Below are 6000 nucleotides of genomic sequence, written 5' to 3'. Positions count from 1 at the left end.
GGGGGGGGGGGGGGGGGGGGTGGGGGGGGGGGGGGGGGGGGGGCGCACTGGCTCCATCATTGTATATTACCTCAAAAGGTGATATGTCAATGTTGTGTTCACAAGTTGTTTCTGCTGCCCCCAAGGGGTCAGAAACATCTGTTACTGCAGGTTTAAAACTCACCTTTTGACCTAGGAACCTTGAAATTGCCCTCCATTGAAACTGTTATGTTTGCACCATTTTATGCAATTGTTTTGTGAAGAACTATGACTTCTTTTTACAAAGGCTGTATAATGAATTTCACCTGTACTTCAACTGTATATGAAGTACATTTGAGACATCCAGTCTCATATATTATGGAATGTACCGATACAAACACAACACATGCCTGCAAGCTTCCTCTGTCATCTCTGGAAAGTAGACACCTTCTTCAAAGGCCTGCAGACGTATTCCACGAGGTAAAAAGTATGTTTTTATATGGTGATTGGAGATCCTTGAAAAAAGCACTGCTCATTAAAAAGTTGAAGTGCATGCTGCCTCTATCTCTACCTCTCCAGCATTACGTTTCTGAGTCAAATATATGGATGTCAGCTCACCTTGGAGTGTTTACCATTCAGCTCAGAGACATCAGGATTTCAACAGTAAACAGAAGCTTAGGTCTTTCAATGTAATGATTGAGAAATTGTGCTTTGTAGAAACTGTGCATGAGAGATGAGAGGCAGCAGACTGACATCTATTTTCCAAATCTAACAGCAGCAACAGAGTTCATTAGACTGTCATTAGTTCACTCAGCAGCCGTTGCGAGATAATGTCCTATAATGAGTGCGTTGGAGCTGTAAGTGTGTACGTATAAATTTGTGTGTGTGAGGGAGGGCGAGCTCTCTTTCAGCACAGCGGCCTTTGACCGTGAGACAGACTGTAATTAACAGCGCTATGTCCTCTTCTGTGTTATTAGCACAGCTGACCTTTGAATGCATCAGATCTGTGAAACAACACATCTGGTAAAGCTGCAATGTTTGGGGAGAGGAGAGCTGAAGAGAATATTAAACAGAGATTTCACAAACTACTGCATTGCTTTGACCACACGGTACATCAATGACCAGATTCTGCTTGTGCATCCATTTATTTAGGATTTTCAATATTTGTTCTCTCTGAAAACTATTATGTAAGAATTCATCTTATCAGACTCATATCAGACTTCATCTTTTCAACTTTATTTAGAGTGGATTCACCAGAGGATTTAACTAAAGATGTCTCTGTCACTAGCCCAAGCTGTTTCGATGGTAGAATAATTTTATACCAAAGGGCCCAATGTAACGAGAGTCAAGAACAGCCTCTTACAAGAGTGACGATGGGAACACACACTCTTGTCAGGTCTACTTGAGTTCAGCCCAGTTCAAGTTGATTCAAGGATCTGGAATCCCCCCTCATCTTACTCACGATTAAATCATCACATTACACCCATTTCCTGAGCCATAAAGCCTTTTCCTTGGAAAATCTGTTTTCATCCATCTTGACTCCTGTGCCAGTGGTCTTGCAATCACATCAGTGCGTCCACGTTGGCCTTTGTGCAAAGATTAGAGCATGTAGTCAAAAGAATTGTGAGGGGAGGGAGAAGAGATGGACTAGACGAGTTTAATCGGCATTGCCTGCCAGAGAGTTATCCTAGACATCGCTCATGCATTGGCATGCCATTTCCGGACTTTCTTGAGTAAAACCTTAACTGGGACATTATCCAAATAATTCCCCAGAAGTCAGATTAGTCGTGAAGTCTCTCTCTGAACTCATAATTGCTCTTGCTGCAACTCAGTTGAGCTGCTTTATTTGTTTTGCCACTTGGAATTTTCTGCTTCTCACAGGGAAGTTCTTCACTCCATCAAGGCACTTCTATACAGAAATTGCTTTATCAAAACTACATTGTTCATCATAGAAGGAACAAACTAATGAGGGTGGGCAAAGCAAGACTGACTGAGACAAAATATTGGCTTTCTGAAAACACACCTCCGGCATATCCAAAGACAAAACCCATTTAAAATATAATGGGTTACACCAAGGAAATTTGATGAAAAACTGATTTAATTATGAAATACGAAATATTTACTTTTAACACTTTTTCTCTTTGAGATGTCACTTCATTCTTTTACACTATTTCCTAATAGTGGGCAACAGCTGGAGAAGAAAACTAAAGCATTTGGCATTCTCTTACTTTTCAAGCACACTAACTCTCTGACATCTGGGAAATTTGTGTTTTAGCTTCGAGGATTTAGACAGGATTTAACCAAAGGAAACAGCTGGTGTTAGAATCTTAATGTAGACATTCTGCATGTTGAATAAAACAATTGTGCAAAGATGTCCAACAAGCCTTGCTCTTGGTAATGGTGCTGTTTAAGTTTTTATGGCTTCCAAGGTTTGTCATTGAACTGTCCCAGTGATGAGGTGGTACAGTACAGCCCACGTCTGAATTCCCAAACAGGCAAGACCTAAACCTCAGAGGACTCATCCCACCCCCATTGAACCTCAACCTGACTTTCACTTTCTACAGCTGATTAAAAGACCATTACAAGTCGTCTCCTTCTTCCTGCTGACTGCCTCTTGGTACTGAAGAAATCATTTTTTTTCTCCTTCTGCCTTGGCCGGGGTCCCTGCTGCGCTGGAGGATGCAGTTGAAATACAAAGCATCTGAAAAGAGATGTCAAACAAACCTCTAATGACTGAAGCAAAAGCAGGATGTCTCCATGAGGACCAGCGTTTGCTTCAAAAAGTATTCAATTCTACTGTATTAAACCCCTTGAATCATAAAAGAGAATTTGCTGCAGTTATACATTAATAGTAAAAACCTGGGCCTTTCTTCAGGAGTGCGCTTTCACAGTGATGTGGCAAAGTTTATTCTCCAATTAAACACTCTGTTCATACATTACAGATAATGAGCTCAGAGTGATATTTAAATCTTTAAACTATACCTGATCTTGTGTCTGTTGAATTGACTTGCCCACTGTATTCTGCAGCATATAGAAGAATGAAATCAGTCCACATACTTACTATACATACCATATTCAGAACACCCCATTGCAATGATGTATGTAAAAATGTATGATGTTCAGAGAAAGAGTTTTTAATAGGCAGCAATAGCGCGGCGTGTGTAGGTGCAAATATCTGAACTGCTGCCATTGCGGCTTATAAATAAACCAACTTGGTGAATCCTCACTACCACGTTAAAAGCTGCTTTGCATATACACAGATACATAGTTAAAATGTCGTGTTGCTTCATTAATTCAGGGCAATAACAGTTATAATACTTATCATGTGCTGTTTGCTTAGATTGTACAATAGAAACTTTGGATGTAAAAAATTAATTGAGAGGAATAAAAATGTGCTTTGACAAAGAGATAATAAAAATAATTCTTATCTCAATGTCCACCTAGTAGCTATTTACAGGGCTTTTAATTGCACCTTGCTGGCATCCTTAGTGGATGGAGTTTACTCAGTTGTCCTTGTCAAGGTCGTGACGACAAATGAGCTGTTTCTATGGTAACTGAGTGAAATCCATTTGCTTAGATGTCAAGAATAAACTTTAACACTCGACTTAAAGGTAGTCGTTCCTGCTGTTTCCTGATTGTTCACTGTTGTTTAGCGTTTCTCAGCTCACTGTTTTGGTTTTACATCCACAACTTTAATATTTTGGTTCAGTCTTAACACTCATCAACGTTATTTCCAGCAGGCAGCTGTTGTCAGTGAAATGAATCCACTCTATGTTACTTGTCCAGCACCAAAAACAGGCAAAGGTATTGACTAGGTGAACATAGTGAAGCCTTTAGCTGCTAAAGAGTCACAAATTTCTCTCAGGACGTACTGGAGACCAAAATTAGAACCGAAAGGAGAGTGAATATTGGACTTATTGTTCATCAGATGGATACGAATAAGACTCAAAATACGATGCCACTGTTCTCTTTGCTCGCAAGTTTATCAACTTTATAAGGTGCTAATGCAATGCAGGTTTTAGATGTTTCAGATATAACATTTAAATAGGCAATCAATCACACACTTGACCTTTCTAGGATTAAATCAGCATGAAAGCTAATTTTCATTTAGTGTCAAGGACTAAGTGCTAATTTATGTCTTGTGGGTAATCATAAATGAAATATCAAGTAAATAATCAGAGGGAATAACGTATGGTTGTATCCTTACAAAACACCATGTTCTACCTGGAAACCTCTTCGGTCTCTCTTCCCATGTGTTTTTTCATCTCCCACCCCACCACCCGCTCTTCCCATCTGACCTGTTAACCTCAATGGAAATGATGCCTGTCCCTGTGGACCTCCATGGCTGAAGATAGCGCACACAAACACACACACACACACACACACACACACACACACACACACACACACACACACATACCAGGAAATCCTCAGCTCCATTTTATTTATTCAAGCCTCCCACTCATTTCTCTGCAAAAGCGAGCAGGGCCTGTAGATGGAATTTTCTCCCCATATCTCTGCGCACACACATGCACACACACATGTACACGCAGACATGAAAAGCACTGTTACTATTAACATCTGACCTTGTCCCAGAGCACTCTCCAACATGAATTTTAAACACGTGCCTTCTTCGCCCAGACCTAAATAACCCCCTTAGATACCTTACCAAAATTATTCATCACATTGTGATATAACAGTTGCCTCAAGCCAAAATATGGAATGGGTTCCTTATGCCAGATTTTCCAGAGTATTGATCAAAACTGTCAAATTTTTCAGCAACATGCCTTGTTGGAATGAAAAATATCACCCAACCAAAGGGGGGCATTCGTATGCACCAGTCAGACCAAGCAAATCTAAATGGAAGCATACCAGCTTTTAATTAATGTGTGTTGTGCAAGGTATGCATATGTAAAAGGGAAGGAGGGGTGGGGTTTCAAAACTATGAGACCGAAAAAGCTAGAATTGCAGCTACATTAACACCAGCAACTCAGTGACAAGTTGACATTGGCCAGGTTTTGACAGCAGTGAGAAAATTCCATCTAATTGAAGGATGCTTGTCAGCCCTCTAACCGTCAAGCTGATGTCAGGAGAAAATTGCCTACCAGCCATTCTCAGTATGCTCCACTCCTGTCTCTTCCCCCGGCAGCACACTCACTGTCTGCAGATATAGACAGAAGCCGCTTATTCAACTGGTGTATTGCAGATCAAAGTAGTAAAAGAACAACACACCCCTGAAAGATGTCAATTAATGACACTGGCTTGACAGTAGGTTTCAAGCCTCCTCTACCGTAGGACTGTCTGATCATCCTGGCTACCTTTAGCTGTTGTACCAGTTCTGTTCTGCTGGCTGACGTTTCTTAGCTCAGAGGTTGAGAGGTAACATCAGTCATGCACACCTGCTACACATGGAGGCAGAAATTGATGTAAATGAAGTGAAGGGTAATAGAAGTGTGTATTCCCCAGAATCATTCACCAATTACACCAATAGTGCGATGAATTAACTGGTCTGCAATTAACTACAGCTGCACAGCTCCATCTTTCAAATTTCTCTCTGTGTGAAAGAAATATATTGTAGTATCCAATACTTATGCATTTGACTCATAACAGTTCAAAATAGCACTGTAGCAGCAAGACAGAGGGTCATTGACCTTCTACGGGGAGAGCAGTGATTGGTGGTTATGTAGGGACTGAACCATGCCCTCACGAAAATGCTCTTCTACAAATTTGAAACTTTCTCATTCATATAAAGGAATGAGTGAATGCCTCATATATATATTTCATCTGGAAAGTGTCTCACTGACTTACAATGAGAAAACGAAGAGAATGGGTTTAGTGTTCACAAAACACATAACATTTCTATGATAAAAGTAAGATTAATAGCACAACAGCAACCACTATGTCATAGCACATCATATTAAACAGATCCAATTAAAAGTTAAATATTTACATATAAAGGATACATAAATCCTAAAACAGATGACACTGATGACCATAAAATATCCTTGATTCCAGAAAATAGAGTCAGCTAGTGTTTAATTA

Source organism: Micropterus dolomieu, linkage group LG15 (assembly GCF_021292245.1).
Source record: "Micropterus dolomieu isolate WLL.071019.BEF.003 ecotype Adirondacks linkage group LG15, ASM2129224v1, whole genome shotgun sequence".
In the NCBI taxonomy this organism is placed as follows: Eukaryota; Metazoa; Chordata; class Actinopteri; order Centrarchiformes; family Centrarchidae; genus Micropterus; species Micropterus dolomieu.
Note: the sequence above shows the minus strand (reverse complement) of the source record.